Here is a 19718-nt window from a genome sequence, read left to right as displayed (position 1 = left end):
CCTCCTAGGAAAACAAACAGCAGTGATTACAAATTACAGGTTTAATCAACATTTGCACTATCTCTTTCATCTGTAATGAAACAGCTATAATCCTTCCAGGATTCTGTATATTAAGAAATTATACTTCCTTGCTTTGTAAATTGTAATTCATTTTAGACTGCTAAAACCTTTGCCTGTTTCCTAATGCATTCTTATATTACCCATTCTTAAAACTGTATTTCGCACATGAAAAGTCTTTACGTTTTACTCCCGTTGTACTGTAGCTTTACATATTTTTCAATTTGTTGTCAGGTAATTACATGCCCATCAATTATAATATAATTCTTAATATATTGTTTGTTTATCAGTATGTTTGGATAAATCATTATGGCAGCCTCCTTCTTCCATTGCTCTTAACCCTGTTCAGTCAACATGTGTTTTCTTGGATATCTATTTTTGTGAGTCTTCCTAAGCAGTCACAGAGAACTGAGTTTCCTCCAGACTTGAAGCATTTATCAGGCTTAGATCATTCTTTGTTTTCCATGCAAATGCAAATCGGTCCTTTGTTTCAAAGTGCAAAAATAAGCCGTTATGCTTTGCTTTTAAGAGCTACCTAAGTAGAACTAATTCCAAACCCTTAAAATGCTTTCTTTTTAAAAGTACTACAATACATTTCCCCTTAAGAAGATAAAACAGTATACATTGAAAGTCTAAATATTGGATTAAATGATATGAACAAACTGTTCCAAATCTGTTTCAATGTTCAGTATCTGGGGCTGCTTGTATGTAAAGTGCAAATTATACATTTCAGCATGTATGGTTAATGTGTTACAATGCAAAAAGAATATTATGAAAATTTGCATGAAATATGCAATCTCTAGAATGTTCTGATCTTCAGGTCACTTACTAAGTAAAAAGTGGCAGATCCTTGATCTGAAGGGGATTAACTTTGAGATGCTGAGGACCATTTTTTTTTTGTATAAATTGTTCTTGACATCATCTGCCAGCAGCTGTCACAATTCAGTTACCTCTATTTCAGAACACATCTGCATAAGGCAAAAAAAAAATGGACACTTGACTTAATCCTTATGCAAGTTGGTAATGCTGAACCTTTCCATTGGCTCTTAAGAAGAAAAGACAGTGATGACAGCTAGCAATGGGCCTGAACTGGAGAGGAATGCGTGTTAGCCTCTACTTTTTCATTTCTAAGTGGATCGAAAACTTTTTATCCCGCCAAATGACCACGTTGGTGTCTCCTAATGTTTAGAGACGTGAGGTCTCATTAGTAATGTTAGTGAAATTATTCTAAGTATTCATAATTTACATTGATGTATTGGGAATAAAGTGAAGTCTGTCTTTAATCTCCATGTAGCAATAGTATACAGATTAAGAAAGAGGCCACAGTGCTGTCATTTATTAAATGAATAATAATACATTTAACTGGTTAATTTATTCACACAAGAATTTGAGAGAAACAACGATTTGATGTAGACTGTATGGCTAAGCACTGAAAATGCCTTTTGTAAGTCTTTGACTAAAAGCTGTAAATTGTCTTTATTAAAATAAAATATTTAAAAGAAAATTAGTTTCTCTCTAATGTATGTTCCAGATAGGGAGCTGCAGACCTGTCAGTTAACAGCAAAATGTCTTTGTCCACTAAGGAGATGATAAGTAGCAGGGAGAAATAAATGTGTATTGATTAATTATTCCACATGTTTTTCTGAAGTCTACAGCAGTAAGATTTTTTTAAACAACAGTTGGAGAACATGAAACTAGGCATTAGTAAGAGCTGTATATATCCGTGACAGTTGCCCTGCGGCATGTTTTTGAATTATACAAAGCACCTGCAATTAAAATAATACTGAAGCAAAAGCTATTAGATAACTAGAAAACCTACCACAGAATAACTCCAATGAAATATTTGTGTGCTTGAATCCGTAAGCAATGTACACAGCAATGAAACATAAGATCGTTTGACTGGCAAAATGAATGCTCCCAGGACACAATCCTCCTGGGTTGGTCCATACTTTTGAAGTAGCAGTTAGTGTAGAACGGGTATATAAAAGTTAAGAATTGTTGCTGTTGAGAAAGGGTGAGGGAAAGTTGCTTCATTATAATGAAAAAAAGCCTGCACAGATGCATGGCAACATGACAGAGGTATGAGTGATGACGATACCACTGCCCAGGACATTCTAGTATGATTAATAACTTACTGAAAATATAATGTAAGAGAGAATACATTTATAGAGTGCAGACTAAGTAAACTAGGAATTTGCAAGCAGTTCCGAAAGATTCCAAGTAAGTTCATGACATACTATAGTGCAGCAGTATGGCAGTAAGGTAGTTTGAGGTGCGTTAGCAGCAAAGAAAGTTAAGAAAGGGATTTGTGGCTTCACTTAGACGCACCAAGAAAAGTTTCTCCCATGAATTTCTGTTATGAAGCAGTTAGGTATCTATATTATCATTAGTGTCAATTAGCAAGCCCCCTGGATAATACTTATTCATTTTGATATTGATTAGTTACACAGTGTAATTAGAGAATGAGCAGTTTGAATGCTCAGAATACAATAGTGCAAATGACCAATGGCAATTAGGTAACTACTGTATATTGGTTTATAAAGGAGCATTAGGATTATATGTGTTAAAAAGAACAGTGAAGGGACAGGCTGTGTGTTGCCAAGAGAAAAGAAGAACAGTCTGGAGGCCATCTTGTAGTGTGCAGTAACCTCACATTATCAAACTATAACTGTATTGCCACTGCAAAAATACTAAGATTGGCCAATCTGTTTTTGTGTAGGACCAGTTTGTATGAAAAGCTGTATTTTGCCAAACTAATGATGACCCAGCGTGGGTGTAGAAAGTATTGCGGCAGCCTGTGAGGTGCAAATCCCAGGCTGTTTGATAACCCCTGGAATCTGCCAACAGCCCACTAGTTCCCAAGAAGAAGACTTTGAAAAGGTATATATTTGTCCTGGATTTTATAAACATATCTATCCTAGAATACCTACCAGGTGTGACATTACTGGGCTCCTTAGTCTTAGATCATGCCCATGTTGAAACTGGTGAGGAAAAATATTAAAGTACCCTTGAAAAGTCTTTATTATCACTCTAGGCTTCCAGCATGTTTGGAAGGCTAAATTTATTGAAGTTTCTATAGAAACCACGTATTGAACATGCCAATCTTATCGGCCACTGAAGTAACAGTTATAAGGGCATGCATTTTAATGTTTTATATGCACTGAATTTATTCATTTATATGAGTCATTACATAAATACCTATACACAGTTTAGCTTTTCTTGTCATGTATTCACAATTTAAAATAAGTGCAATGTCTTTTTTGAACGCAAACACATGAGCTGTAATTTTCCAAGTATCTGCCCTGAATTCATTTGGATGTAGAGTTTCATGATTAGAAGTCCAGCACATTGAGGAGGTGTTGACACTAATTTCTTTTCTATTTACTAACCTTGTTCACTTCCCTTTATTTTAAAGTTCGATGTGCCAGAAATCATGAGGTCTGAGACGTTTCAGAAAAACCAAAAGGCAATAACAGCAGCAGCTTCAACAAAAAACTGTGGCAGCTCAAAGATGATTTCCATTCTTAGGCCCCTCTCTAGGCTCTTGGGGTCACAAATGCTTCATTAAAGGAGACACCACAGCCCTGAATAAGTGTACCTTCTTTAGAAAGTAAAAGAGAAAGCAGGGAATTGTACATGCCATTGAATTGTCTGAAAGATCTCTTCAATCCCGGGCAACACGGTGGCACAGTGGTTAGCATTGTGGGTTCACAGAGCTGTGGGTCTGGGGTGATCAATTCCTGGGGTGCTATCTCCTTGAAGTTTGTGCTTTTTTCCTGTGTTTTCATCTTTTTTCTCCAGGTTCTCCTGTTTCCTCCCACAGTCCAAAGACTTACTGGTAGGTTAATTGGCTTCTGGGGAAACTGGCACTGGTGTCCGTGCGTGTGTGTTTGTGTCTGTGTGTGCCCTGCAATGGACTGGTGTCCCATCCAGGGTTGTACCCTGCCTTGTGCCTGTTGTTTGGTAGGATAGTCTCTGGCTCCCCCACAACCCTGTACTGGATAAAGCCGTTATCCACAGATGGATGAAAGGATCTCTCCAATCTTCCTCTAGTAATTCCGGAACTCCCGTAATTGATCCTGGATCTTTCCCGGTTTTGCCTGACCTGCACATTTCTTGCCATGTAGGTTCTCCTAAGCTCCTCTCTCTTCCTGTGTGTGAACCTCTGGCCATCTGCTCCACAAAGCGCTGCAGTCCTGCTTGTGCCACAGCTTCTGTTTGGTCTCTATCTCTAACTCTTTGCCTTCCAATATGAGAGACAGTTCTCCAAGACTGCCCCTTCTAAATCGATGCACAAGATGGAAATGTCTGTGCTTTGCTTTTAAACTTTCTGCAGCAAGTAGCAGGAAGCTCCTGAGCTGCCTCATGCTATGTTTGTGGTTCATTCCACAGAATGAACTGGAGACCCATCCACTTTTCCGCAAGGTCCCCTTTACTGTCACCTGGCACTACAGGATATGTCTGATTCTACTCCACCTCCTGCATCTGCCTGCGGGTTCCTCGCTCTCTTTTTCTGCTGCTGTCGCATCTACGTCCTTCCCCCTCTCTCTCTCTCCACCACATGAGGTCCCTTCTCCTGCCTGCAAGCTCAGGTGTCTTACGCGAGGCATTCATGTGAACATGAGGGTGTTGTGTGCACACGGGGAAAGGCGCTGTATTCAAAGGAGAGAGGAAGAGCGGACAGGGAAGCTCAGAACACTTTTTTGAAAATGCAGAACTGAATGTTCAATAAATAGCTTCGATTTCAAAGAGGACGGAGAAAGAAAAATTTAAACCTCCTAACAAAAAAACAGTTCCTTCCAAAGCTACTTCTCCTATACTGTAATTCCACAATTTTAAAGGAAATCTCTGCCATTTCCTTTAAAATCAAAGGAGCCTATGTAAATCAACATTATATTCAATACCCATTACCTTTAGGAGCACCTTCTGATAAGGAGCTCTTACAGTATATGGCTTCATGTAACTATACTAATAATTTATTTTGATTACATTTCTACATGTGGTTCACTTCCATTTGTGGATACTAACTTCCTTACAATTAGCACAAGCATCTAACGGGATACTGCTTGCATATGTCTTTGAAATTCTTTGTAAATGAGACCCATAGTGTATATCTCTTTTGCAAGTATCGGAAGTAGAAGAACGGAGATCTTGATCACAGAAGGCTGCAGCAAAGTAAAGCCACCACATTTTTAAGATTTTGCTCACTTTTTCAAAACCATCTGACCTTTGGAAGCGCATGTATGTCAAAACATATTTACTGTAGATATTGTTAAGCAAAAATTGTATTATGGGTAATGCACAGTAGGTAGTACTGTACATGAGATAATGTATACTATTTTTTAAAATTAAATAAACCATGTGTGCAGACTAGGATAGAGATCATGCACTGAATATGTATACAACAGAAAGATTTCATTAGCGGGACTACTCGTCCGACTGCTTTCCCAGAGAAAGGTATTGATCAAACAAGATACTTTGGGCTTGTTCTCTCCTACAGCCAGATTCCTGAATGCTACCATTTACAATGTGAAAGGTTGTATTGTACCCGATGTAACATTTTCTGCTTAATTCGACAGTTGTTTAATTCTGCTTGACTGGCTATTTTGATTCGATGATTTGGTAACATTGTTTACTGCCATGGTGCAGTTATGTAGTGTTTTAGCAAAAGAAACTACAATACCCAACTTGTCATACAAGATACATTAAAAATACAATACAAAATACAAAATACAAGTTATTTTCCAGATTCGATGGCTTTAATGGCATGTTAATATTTTGAGGAATCCCTAAAGGAAAGTAAACTGAGATTTTATTCTGCAAAATAAATTGTATTATATAGTGGTGAGTGGGGGAGGTGATAATTTATAAGAGCTGTCAGAGCCACCTGTCCGCATCACAGTCCCTTGGATTAAAACCTCACTGTCAGCACTGTATATTCCAGTGAAATCTTGCCAAAATTCAAAATGCCAGGTATTCTGCCAGAAGAGTCAAATAGTTAAGTAGTAATGAAAAAAATGTTAACTGTGTTAGACCTCATGACCCTGTGGAGCACATTATCTGAGCTTAATTTTGTGTTATTTCTCTGAATACCAAATGCCTGTAGCTGTAATAAACTGATATATATATAATGTATGTAACTGTACTTTTTTTACTTTGTTTTTATTTCAGGAACACAAGTAAGACTTGCCAGAGAAGCATTTTTTAAAATCTTTTTTTTAAATTAATTAATTACACAGAAGGAAATACCTGCAGTCTCTTTTGAAAGATGGAGATCTATAACGTTTACAACAAATATAGTACAGTACGAGACCTTGGCTTAATGTCTCATCATTGTCAATTCTCTCTTTAACACTGTTTCTTGGGGCATTGATTGATTGTGGGTCTACAGGGGAAAGTGTTCTTTATTGAACTACCTATACCCCCATCATACTGTGTGCCTTGCATCTTCCCGGATATTGACTATTCTTGTGCTTAGGAAACATAAATGTGTTTGATGTCACTATCTGTAGATTTAAATCTATTATTGATCATATTTTTGCATGGGAAATGGGACTCTTTTATGTATTACTTTTCATATTACCCATTAAAGATTCACTTAGTCCATGCACTAAATACATACTGTATGCACATTCTTGTTGATGCTGTGTACTTTAATGATTCTAGATAATGAGCTCATTAATGTTTTTAAGAATTTTTTTTGTGCCAACATTTTGTTGTTAAACAGAAATTAAACTGAAAATGTATGAACTGTTAAAAAAGTAACTGAAAGACATATTATTTTTTGTTTGGAGTTTAATATTAAAAGTTTTGATTATATTGGGTTGAAACTCCTGAATGCTTTACACAGTAAAAAATCCAATTGTAAACGTAAGTTTGACTAGTGCTTGAGGGTTTTTTAGAAAATATTCATGAGTAACCCTTTTTAAGATAAGATGCAAGTTAAAGAGCGCCTGAACCTTATAGATGTATTGGACAATTTGAAATAAGATTCTTTTTATAAGTTACTTTACATTCAGTATGCCCTTTGTGAGATTTTACATAAAATGAAATGGGCTACTTATTTTTCTGCTCCCTTCAAACAAGTTTTTTTTGTCTCCCACTGGAGTAACTTAAAAAGAGTTTAGTCTTTTTTCATAATTAAGGTTCACTGGTATTTCAACCTACTTCTCAGGTGAGAAACAACTGTCTCTTAAATTATTTTATGCTTGAACATGATACTGACAAATCTATAATAAATCACATGCATGACATTGAAAAGCCAGTTAAAGGGATAAAACCATGAATCCAAAAGGTCTTTAAGCAAGACCTTTTTATAATTAATTTTCTTAGTGCAACAATAATAATACAACTAATAATATGTTGTATTATTATATGTAAGTAGGGCACATCAAAATAGTTTCTTGCAAGAAGAAGCAAGGACACCTTACAAAACCAGTGCAAATGAAAGAAAGAAACAGTAAAAGTTGAAAATACAAAGAAAAAACCATGAGAGTAAGTAAATGCAGTCAGCATAAAAGCAAACACCCAGTTCGGGGTCTGCAAAGTTTGAAAATTGTGTAGACGTATTCATTCATCAATATTTATTCTGATATAAATATTGAAAATCTGGCGGGTTTTGTGGTTTATTTGTGAATAATAATCATTCAGTGTCTTATGAATGTTTGTTGAAGCTTGTCATTCGAAATGAGTTTCTCCCATTTGTATGTAATGCGAACAACGTACAGTACAGTATATGGAACAGAGCTGGGAAATGAAATGTAGTAACTCAACAGAATGGCCCCATAGCTGGGGCGCTGTGGTCAAGCTTTTCCAGTAAAGACACTGTAACAAGCCTTCTGCTGCAGATATGGACACTTTTAAAGTTGTGTCAAATGCATGCAGAACTCAGGAATTTTAGCTGCTTTGAAACAGAAATGTCTCAGGCACGGTGCTGAGCCTGTTGTAAAAAGATGATAAATAAAGATAGGTTTCAGGACAAATTATTCTCCACAAAATGCCTTCCTTGCAATGCTGAGAATTATAACACCGAGCACTATGCTTATCACATTTTGCCTAGCAACGCATCACTCTAATTAACTACTTTTAAAAAATAGCAGTTGAATAGTATTGTTATCTATAGATGTTAAATGTTTGAAATGAAACCTTTACCAATACATTTGTAAAACTAATGTTTATAATAGCCGTAGATGTAGCAGGTAATCCAGTACTGTATATATCTATCTCTTGTTTTTTGTTTTCAGAAAATATTAATTTTATGGCTCATAGAATTAAGTCATACATTTCAGGATCAGCCCATAACAAATTCACAGATAATAACACACATTTTGTTGAAATCCCCAATTATTCTCTTCTTTACTGATTTGAATCAATACTGTTACAGCAAAGTGGAATATAATTTATGTTTTGATACAGTGCCTTAAGAAGGTATTGAGATCATTTCAATTGTGCCCCATTTTGAGAACTTATAAAAAGGATGCATGCATTAAAAAAAAAGTAATATGTAACCTTAATGTAACCTTAATATTTTATTAAAAATCTGAATGCTCAAACTGAAGACTTCTAAAGATAAATTAAGTAAATGACAGCAAAAAGTTAAGAGCATAACCTGAAATATGCTGATTGCATAACTAACCACACCCTTGAACAAAATATCTGGTGTAAATACCTTTGATAGCTGTAAGTCTTTTTTTGCACACTGCCTTGATGCAATCTTTCCCCATTATTCTCGGCAGATTTGCTCTAGCTCAAGTTGCTTGAGGATCACTTGTAGACAGCTCTCTCAAGCACCTTTACTGTTTTTTTATTCTTAAACGACTCCAGTCTGGCTTTGGCTTTGTGCTTTAGGACATTAGAAACAATGTTCCTCTAACATCAGGCAATGCTTTGCTCCACCTACGACCCCAGTCTTGACAAATGTCCCGGTCCCCGCTGAAGACAAACAGAGCTAATTCAAAATACTTCCATCACCATTCTTGACTGCAGAGATGGTGCTGACTGAGTGATGTGCCAGCAGTGAAGAAGGGGAAAAGGCTTAGGCGGTGATTCACCGAGTCTACTTGTTCTGGCCAGTGACTGTATCACCGTCAGTGTGTTTGTCATGTGCCTGTGTGTTTGTTGTCTCCTCATGATGAAGTTTGTTAAATGTAGACAGTGGGGCAGGAAGCAATTGACAGGGATGGGGGAATACGAAGTTCCACAAACGTGTCTAGTGGTAGTTTAAACCAGACTTTGGGCAGGTGGGAGCAGGAAAAAATGGCAACAAAAGAGTGACAGAGAGCCACGACACCTGGAAATCTGCATGCTGACAGTCCTCAAACATTTCCTATTGTGTCCCCAAGCCTCCTCCTGTAATCAACTGGCCACACCAGCCTCTGACTGAGACAATGGCAATCCCCCACTGAGTGGGACTGGCCATCGGAAAAGGACATAAGAAACCTGGTGAAAGGGGCTTCAGTTGCAAAAAAAAAAGTTCTACTCAGAAAACACGGGACTTTGGAGAAGGAAGGATTGTGTGAGAGATTGATTGGACCCAGGAGAGGAATTGCCTTGCACACCAGGGAGTGAGAGCAAAGAAAAATCCAGCATCTTCTTTCTCCCTCCTCTACCCAAAACTGGAGTTTTGAGAGGAACAGGGTAGAAGGCGGGAACACATTGTTTTGGAGCCACCGAAGGAGCTACATGGGAGACAGAACTGCTGGACTGCATTCTCTCTGGACAATTGTTCTGGTAACTGGGGTCGCTGGTCTGGAATGTGTGCCCCTTGGAGGAAGTTTTTTTTGTCATGGGCTCTGTGTGTTGGGGAGACCGTGAGTTGTAATTGCAAGTGAATAAAAAGGGCCCTTAAGCAATACTAACAGTCAGGTCTGCTCTGTGGGCGTACTGGAAGTTCTGGTTGATGAAATAACCTGTGGCAAGGGAAGAAAGGTACTGTCACCTTCTGCACGAAGCAGAAGTAGTTCCTGAATTGGGGGATCACCCTATCCGTGACAGATATACTATGCTGGGTTTGTGTTGGATGTCATGCTTCTCCCATCTCAGCCACAGGACTCTTTCAAAGTCACTGTTGGCCTCCCAGTATCACCCCTAACCAGTTTCCTCTTTACCTGTCTGCTCAGTTCTGCTGCTCAGTGCCCGATATAGCCTGTGCCTGGGTGCCGTCCACTTGTTAATCATCAGCATCACCATGCTCAAAGAGGTATTAAGGGTCTTTGAAATGTTGATCTGATCTGTGCTTTTATACGGCTTTATCCTGAGTTGCTTTGAAAGCTCCTTAAAATTCATGTCTCAGTCTTTGCCTGAATGTCACTACCCAACTGGGAGACTCCATGGAAATGGGTCTGTTTATTCGGAACTCTTGTGTTGCACACAGACAGAGGCCACTCTTAGTTTGGCTAGTTAAGGTAGTTTTCAGCCAAGAAGAGTTAATTGAAGAAAACCTGAAAGAAGTAGTTAAGAATATTCACATATTCGTATGTTCTGCTATTAAATGATTTGCAAAGCATCGTTCTCTTTGCTTCCCTAATGTGACGATTTGACAGGCACACTATTCTAACACCAACACATTTTTTCAAAAATATTGACAAACAGGATGCAGAGTAGATCCTCAGAGTAGAGTAGGCTGAGCACCTATGATATCGTACCATGTATAAATGATGTATAAGAATAGGCAGTATCCAAAAGAACAAAAGATTAATTATGCAGATAATGTATTATTCCACATGCAGAAAGAGAAGAATGAAATGACAAGAAGACACAGATGTGGCAGGTCCTCAGTGGCTTGAGCAGTAAATATACCTGCTTCTAGTGCAGATCGTGCCCTAAGGCCCAAAGTCACATGTGTGATCAAGACTGGGTCATTGCCAGCACTTAGTTTGTCAATCAAGAGCTGCCGGATCTCAATGAGGAGTTGTATGAGAGGCAAAAGAATTACTGAAATGCTTAATCGTGACATGTGCATCAATTGTGAAATGTTCTGTACAGTACGTGTCTCAAAAATGGTAACTTAGAAACCATTATTTTTTTTGGAACATTTCCACTCCAATGAACTCCAATGAACTCCAATGAATAGCTGTATGGTCTTCCACTAGCCAGTATTATACTGTTTATGTAATGGGGCACAGGACAGTGAACGTGATGTAGAAATGATGTCCCTTTCTGGAAACCTAGTCTGTGTTGAATTATGCCACACTCACAGAGCATGTTTTCTGGTTCATTGGAGTTTGCTGCTGTCTGTGAAGCAGCAGTGTGTGGCTCTGAATGCAACAGACTGTGATCAAATCACAGCAGAGGCAGATCACAGCCATGTGTGTTAAATATACAGCCCAAGTCTAAGTGTATTAAGAAATTATTGTTATGTTAAACTTTACTCCTTTTTCACTGGCTTTTCATAAAATCAGGTAGGGAAGACACATTTGTTGTTTAAACTAGTAGCTTCATCTACAATTAACTTTGTTATAGGATTGCACTGTACTGTTTTCTCAAACAATTTCCTCCTCATTTCTGAGGAAATGTACTGTTCAATCTTTGAGCATGCATCAAGGAATGCTGTCCCATATCACTTCATTCAATTCCTTACAGTTTCATGTTCATACTCATAAGCGGGTTCATAGTAAGAGGTACACAACAAAACTCTTGCTGTGGTGGATATTTGTTCAGATTGATCACTGGATCAATCTTGCACTGAAGTGTCCCCCATTAGCTTTCTACTAGATGGGGCTAAATGCATGCTTGACGCATGCATGTTCATCAAACTTTTTCCAGCATGTACTTCACTGTTTTTTTACATACTGTATGGAACAGAAGGGAACGAGGTTCAACACCCTATTCCATTTTTCTGCTTCAAGTCTGCCTTTTACTATGTTTTTAAATTGCAAACATGCATGTTAGATTTTTCAGTTTCGGTGCTGTGCTTAGAAAACCCAGAGAGCACACTCAACAAAATTAAACGCAGGTCATGGCACTAGTAAGCCATAAGGAGCATTGCCCAGTGGCAAAGTTCCACTGAAATCAGTGCAAACAGTGAATTTCTCAATTTTGCCGAATGCTCGCAGGCTTGTAGCAACATCGGTGAGGAAAATGCTGCTGCTCTCTGCCAATTGGGGCTAAAACACGCTGTGAGGCACCTGCAGCTTGGAGCCTGTGAAAAGATGAATGAGTTTATGGGTGAATGGGTCAGTGGTATTAGTCTCCCCATGCTTGTGTTTCCTCTACAGCACTGGAGATATTACTCTGAGCCAAGATGTAAAGAACCAGTTGACAATTTCAGATAGGGGTGTTTCTTAAAAAAGAATATGCACCTACAGTATATGAAATATTTTTAACGTATTGATCCAATTAAGTGATTTATTATTAGTTCAATAACAGAGTGATATTTTATCAGTTCTTCTGTGTGGAGTTGCATAAGATATTTGCACATCAGTGTACTCCATAACAGGTCATCGAAAATAATAACAAAGGAGCAAATCTCTTGCAAAGTCTGTCAGGTCTGTCTGCCATTGTTTCTGTGAGCGAGCAGGATAAAATCAGCAGATTCTCTCTAACAGCCTTGACTCCATTCTGAGTTTATTTTATTAATGAGCGAATCTAACAGTTGCATTAGATTTTTCAGCACATTAAAAGCATCACGATGCATCATATTCCAACTAAACCAAGGAAAGCACATTTGAAATTCTGATTTAGGCACCGTTTAAGAATCTGAGTATGCAAAGGAATGGACTACAGGGAGTAAAGCACCAATTTTTGAGTTCATCATAGTGAGCGCTTCTGTCATTAGAGGTTATTATTCCTATATTACATGCCAAACCTGAGTAAATATTATGGATGAATTCAGATGCTGTTTGGTGTAGAAAGTCAGACTCAAGACTCTGTATAGGCATTGAGATATATGATTGGAATGTGAAGCTTGTATAAACTTCTCTTTAATTCCTCTTCATCTCCATAAAATCAAAGCACTTACCCCATGAGCCTTCGCAGCAAATTTGCATAATGAGCCACACAAGGGGAGAGCTACCTGGATTACCATAGCAATTTGCAACCCTGGCTTAAACTGCTAGTCAATTTGAAAAAGCGTCCAATTCATTTACATTATAAAGTCAACATAATTACATTGATAAGCAGTCCCCCACATTTTAATTTCTTCTTTGCAATAGTGATAGATTTGGAACTGAACTAGCCATCATTCTAATCTACTGTTTGCTTGTCACTTTTGTTTTGTGCATCTTTTGTCATGCTTTTTTCTTCATCATCGTCATCATTCCGGCTTCTCTTTTTTATTTTAGAAACTCACACATGCATTGATGCATTCATAGGAACAGTAAAAACACATACATACTGTATACATACACGGCAAATAGAAATTGTATTCACACAAGTACCTGTATAAACACCCATTTATACGATTAATACAATTAACAAATGATTGTTATGTAGATCAAGAAGTATCAAAACTAATTGTTCGGAAGGTCTATAAAATCCATACATAAATAGCCAAGAAAACACAGAATGATTTGGCAAAACGTGGAACATCTATTCATCAGAGAACAGCCAAGTGATACATGAACAGGAGGGCATCTGTGGATGCTGGCCAACATGCAATGACTCATCTTAGGAAAATACACATAGCTACAGTTCGTGCATCCAGTTGCCAAGACGTACAAAGAGAAAATTCTGCGGCTTGAAATGTAAAAAATTCACTGCTTCTCAAAGAAGGTGACAAAGGTCCTCCATCCACCCATTTCCTAACCACTTTTTCCAATTCAGGGTCGCAGGGGAGCCAGTGTCTATCCCAGTAAGCTATGGGCACAAGACAGGGTACACCCTGGACAGGACACCAGTCCATCACAGGGCAGACATACATAAACACACTCAAACCAGGGATAGTTTTCCCAGAAGTCCATGAGTCTACCAGTTTCTGTTGTTTTTTGTGGACCGTGGGAGGAAACTAGAGCACCCAGGAGAAACTCACACAAACACAGGAAGAACATGCAAACTCCACACAGATTGCACTACAGAATTAAACCTAGGTTTCCAGCACAATACAGCAATGCTTACCACTGCACCACCATGCCACCCTGCCAAAGTTCAGCTGAAGACAAAGGACAGCGTCTACAATGAAACATTAATAGTACCAACTTTTCAGCTTTATAGTAGTCAAGAAAAGAAACTTATCCCCCAAGGCATAAGTTTGAAATATTTAGGACTGAAATCCTTTGTGTCACTGAAGAAAACAAATACCAATCCATACTGTTGATCTTAAGACCTTGACTATATCTAGTCCCGAGTCTAATTGTAATATTATATTTGCACCCTGGGAAGAGCACAGCCCTGGTTTGACCACATTTCACAGATTCCTCTGGGGGGAAATGAGCAGCTGCTTAGTCACCTGACCAGATGCAGGAATCCAATTGGTCAGTTGACTCTTTAAAGGAACAGGAAGAAGAGGCTTCTAGAGTCAGTCTGAGAGGAGGAATGGAGGGTAAGATGTTCTGTGTGGATAGCACTCCCCAGAGGAAGGCTGGCCAAGGAACTGTGAGTTTAGATTCTAGGAGGGAGAAGGTTTTGGAAGTTTGAGGCTGATAAGCAGTGTAGCTGCTTGGCTTTTGTTAGATAGGAACTTCAGGAAATGTTTAGGCAGGATCTCAATGAAGAGCTTAGGGTTTTCTTTTGAGTACTCTGCACTATAAGTTGCATTAGGGTGTTTAAACATTATGGGGGTGTGTTGGTTGGCCTGGGCCTGCATTTTTTTAAAAGGGTTCCTGTTGTGACATACCCATTGGCATGTTACAACCTGTAATAACAGCTATAACTTGAAATACTTTGTGGGTGATTTTGTGCAATGTATTGAAGGAGAAATTGTCACACAAATACAGGAGTCTTCTACAACTTCAATAGGTTGAATGGGGACAGAAATAATACTTAATATTGATTAAATGAGAAGTTATTGGGGAAGCACACTGGTGCAGTAATTAGTGTAGTAATTAGTCTTCCACTCTTTGCTCCTGAATGCTGACTTGGGTATCTTGTTTTGCATGCTCCTCATAGTATCCACATGGCTTTTCTCTGTGTTCTAGTTTCTTCCCTCCACCCAAGATGTGCTGCTCAGATCAGTGTCCTTTAAGAACCTGTGTAAAGTGGGGTGAGTTGCTTTATACCCTATGCTTATCAGGGTATAAATTAAGACTATGCTTTAGAGGATTAACATGCTCAAGCATTCAAGGGCTAAATGGCATGTTTTGAGGTGTCGGAGACTGTCTCAAACATACTAGTAATAAAAAAGCATTTACCAGAAAGCTCTTCATGCATAAACTGAGTTTGGCCATATGATTGCATTGTCCTTATTTGCTGGAGCACATTGCTGTATTGTTCCTTTGGCTGGGATTGGTTCACTGCTGAGAAGTCGATTGGCTTCACTAGAGGTGTTTAAACTGCATTTCTGGTGAGATCTATCCAGGACTACAGCTACTGGCAACCATTTTGTCCAGTGTTTGTGAATTACATTGTCCATTCCCTACCTCTGGAGTGAGGAGGGTATGGTGCCCAGTTTATTTGATCATAATTACCTTTTGTGATGTTGCCCCACCACATCCAATTGATACCTAAGCCATGGAAATTGTTGATCATAGTTCTAAGTACCTTTTGGACTGGATTGTGATTGGTCTTGCAATATGCTATTCCACATTTTCCTCTAGAAAATGTCTAATGTACTTATTAGAGGTTCCATTCATTGGATAAACTTCTGCAGTAGTCTTGAGCTCAAACCCATCATGGCTGTTTCTCCCCTATTTTAAGTCTAGTTGGAGCATGTTTTTATTACGGCTGCTGCATTGCATTAACTTTGTTAAATTTTCCAGTGGATTAAATATTCATTGTATTGCAATGTGAGTCAGCATGGATCAGGAGTTTCCCCTATTTTGACAGACTATTGTTGCATTTTTTTTTTCCCAGGGTTTAAAGGCACAGGAATGTGGTGAATAAAAGGGAGGCTGACCTTTTTCTTGCTCATTTTTGTTTTGTGTGGAAAATATTGATCTACAATATAGCTTTCTGTAGTGCCTGTGATGGCTCAAGTATGTTATTGTATTTTTAAAATACTACACTGACCTGTTATTTATTTATGCTGGTGTTTAAGGCCATTGCCTTTTGAAACTGGGGAAGTGGCAGCTTGCAGGAAGACTGAAGTACTCGCTGATCTTCATTCACTGAAAGCTGTCGTGAGATTTGTAGTATGTCATTCCCAGCACCTTTGCCAAGGAAATTGCTGACCTTGTCTGTTAAGTCAAGGTCTAGAAATGCACAATTTATTACAACTAATCTGTAACTTAAATATTTCATCCTGGGAGTTTACATTCCATTTCTCATTACAGTGAGAAACAGTGCATCAGATTTGGAATTTGTGCTGGTCTTACTGCAGATCACAAGCAGAGACTTGCTTTCCTAAATGGATTTAAAAATGCCAATGTTTTTAAATATGGCAAGTAGTGTTTCTGTACTACATCTTCCTTTCTAGGTGAAAGGCCTCAAAGTGTCTTGCTGCCGGTCACTAAAGAATAAACTTCTTGCATTTCACCTCAACTATTCTTAAGTGTATGAAATCAGGACCCTTAGGTGAGATTTCTTTGAATAAGTTCATATTGCCAGAGGATTCATGACAATAGGAAATGCAAAAATCATTAGCCGGTTTGTTGCAACTCAATTCTGAGTTTCACCCGGGGGGGAATAGAACTCGCAAGGCTTAATCGGTGCATCTTTTTAGTATTTTTGGTCTTTTAGAGGCTCAAATATAGTCACTGTATTGAATTCTCTACAAATAAACAAAGGTGCTCACTCTCATGGGTTCCACACTTCTCTTGAGGGGAAAAATGTTGGGTTTGCAAATGAGAACTTGACTTTGGGTATTTAAAACTTCCATTTCTACTCCTTTGTTTTATAGCATATACGGTACATAACGACGTTGTCGGAAGAGATCTGTGGAAAATCCAATTTTGCCTTCGATCGGACCTTGTGATTATTGGTATATCTTCAAACCACAAGTTCCAGCCTCCAAAAGAGGAGAATGGTGGCCTCCACAGGTAGTGCTGCAACAACGCTTTCTTTTGTGCTGTTTTATTTTACCAGTTGACTTCATGAAGAGTTAAAGCACAACACAATGTCGTTTAACTTGTCAAACTTCAACAGTTTTTTTGCAGACTTCTGAATTTAAAAGTCCATTAACTACTTTTCTCTCTTGTGGGGGGGAATTCAGTTCCGTACTTTTAACTATCGGCCTTTGAGGAAAGTGACAACTGCTTTATCCAATACAAAGTCATGAGGGGGCTGGTGTCTCTTGATAAACAATGGACACAAGGCTAGATCTATCCTGGATGGGATGTAAGTCTGTTACAGGGCACATGCACATAAGTAGTTCAGGTGGGTAGCTGCGTCAGCATGCGTAGGCTGCAAAGGAACAAGTAATAGGTTTATTCCATGCTGGAAAAAAAGAAGAAAGAGAACACAACGTTTCGGCCGTGGAGCCTTCTTCAGGTGTCACACCTGAAGAAGGCTCCACGGCCGAAACGTTGTGTTCTCTTTCTTCTTTTTTTCAGCATGGAATAAACCTATTACTTGTTCACATGCACATAAGGTTAATCTGCATTGAAAACGCATCCCCTGACATTGTGACCTGGTTACACCTGATATAATAAGGGTTATTCATGTTTTGACTACATTTTAAAACTCTATTCTCTTTTTTTTTTTTTTTAAAGAGGCACAAAGTGCTATTTGGTTAATCACACCCAACTGGTTGTTAGACGCTCAGTGAAGCAAGTATCAATTTTAAGTTCTGAATTTGTCAAAACTTTTAAGTGTGGTGGCACTGTCATTACAATTTAATCACCAGGCTTGTATTTTTCAGGTCTGATCTACCCAGATGGATCACAATTGTATGTGGGAACAGTTGGATGGGTTTTGACTTGTTTAATGGCTCAATGCGGAGGCTTGGATTTAATTTTTATTATGTGATGAGTCTACATCTAATGTAAATTGGTGTTCTTGAGTTCCAGAGGAGATGTGGCTCCCATTTCCCATTTTGGGGGATCTCAAAATGGATAATCTGCAAACAATAAGATTTTTTTTTGGGGGGGGGGGTCTGCGGTACATTAGGCCCTATGAAAGTTTATGTAAGTGAGGGAAATGCTCACAATATGGTTGGGTATTAACAAGCCTGAGAAGTATTAGGTATGTAATCAGAAAATTCCCAAGTGAAACATTTAATTGACAACACTAATGTGCTGTACAGTAAATGCTTTTAAGATTCCATCTGTTATGACTGAAGACTGAGTCTTGGTTCCTACACTTGATGTACCCAATTAAAGTAAACCAGCTTTAGTTAACAATGCACTTGGCTGGGGTTTCCATGCTTTTCCAGGCATGCTCCATAGATGTTCTCATGGAAACTACATGCCTCGGATCGGAGGCATTTCAACAATAAGGGGAAAACATTATTTCAGCCGCTGTTGTGGTTGGAGATAAAGGAGTGAGTAAGAATTGCACAAGCTGAGAACTGTACAAAGTTTTGCATGTTGAATTGTGTACCAGTCTACCCTGTGCTAATCCATGGTGCTCTCTGCTACTTGTAGTTCTGCGGACCTGTCTACATTTATTTTATTGACTCACCACCTGTCAAGTCACTTTTTTTAAATTCGATTTTCTTTCCATACTCTATGCTTGTAATGAGACAGGTTTTCATCTCCCCTTGCATGTCCCCATAAATAAGTAAACAGAGCTGAAACTGTTTGGTTAAAAATCTAAACAGGGCTGTTCCTTGTCGACCTGCTGTCTTTGAACGTCCCAGGCTGTCAATTCTGGTCTCGGAATGCCAATCTCCCAGTAGTCCCTGTGGCATTCTGGAAATTGGAGGGAATACCATGGACTGTGTGATGCATCTTCCTTTTGATGTTTCCTTCTTTCCAATAAAATATTTTACAGTGCTTGTTTTAGGAGGTTTTTGTAGTATTTAATCTTATTACTGGATGACCCAATAACTGAGTTTTATGTGATCCATTATATGGGCAGACACCCTAAAGCCCAACTGAGCAGGAAGGCTGCTATGCTGTTATCGAACAGCTCATAGTGCATACAGAAGGTCTGACAAAACTGACCAGTAATTAACAACTGAGCAGTGATCTGAAGGTTCAGAGCCTATACAGTAATCCCTTATTACTATATAGGTATCCTTCACATCCCTGTGACTTGTAACACTAAGACATAAAGACTTGAATTTGTAAGGAGATGTGCTTCAAAAGGGAAAACCAGTAGCTCATGAGATGCACTTACGTTTTACTAAAATCTGCCTGGAATGTGTCTCGGTTGATAAATGACTGTTTGCAGTGCGATAAAAACAAACAAAAAAAAGCAACTGCGTTTTCAAGCTTCTTGCCACAAATAAATGGCATTTATATTTAGAATATAAATCATACACAATTTCCTTTTCAATTTTGTGGCCTATTACAATAACTCGTTTTTGCTCAGAGGAATTAGTACTACCCTTTCCAAATGCTGACGAAATGTGTCAGAACATAAATAGCGGGTCTGCTTTAAGGGTACCTCAGCGGTTTTTCACTGCGTTCAGAAATAACGAACTGAATAAGTAACACTAACTATTGTATAAGTAAACATGTTTTGTC

General features: G+C 38.5%; 1 long non-coding RNA gene across 1 annotated transcript; it reads left to right on the top strand.

The window, feature by feature from the left end:
• The first annotated feature begins 14522 nt into the window (after nt 1-14522).
• Nucleotides 14523-18152, top strand: LOC107075679 (uncharacterized). Its single transcript, XR_001477192.2, has 4 exons — nt 14523-14586; nt 15129-15193; nt 16988-17126; nt 17948-18152. It is a non-coding gene; the product is annotated as an uncharacterized lncRNA (long non-coding RNA).
• Nucleotides 18153-19718: the final 1566 nt, after the last annotated feature.

This window comes from Lepisosteus oculatus, chromosome 23 (assembly GCF_040954835.1).
Source record: "Lepisosteus oculatus isolate fLepOcu1 chromosome 23, fLepOcu1.hap2, whole genome shotgun sequence".
In the NCBI taxonomy this organism is placed as follows: Eukaryota; Metazoa; Chordata; class Actinopteri; order Semionotiformes; family Lepisosteidae; genus Lepisosteus; species Lepisosteus oculatus.
Note: the sequence above shows the minus strand (reverse complement) of the source record. Positions and strands in the feature narration are given on the sequence as shown.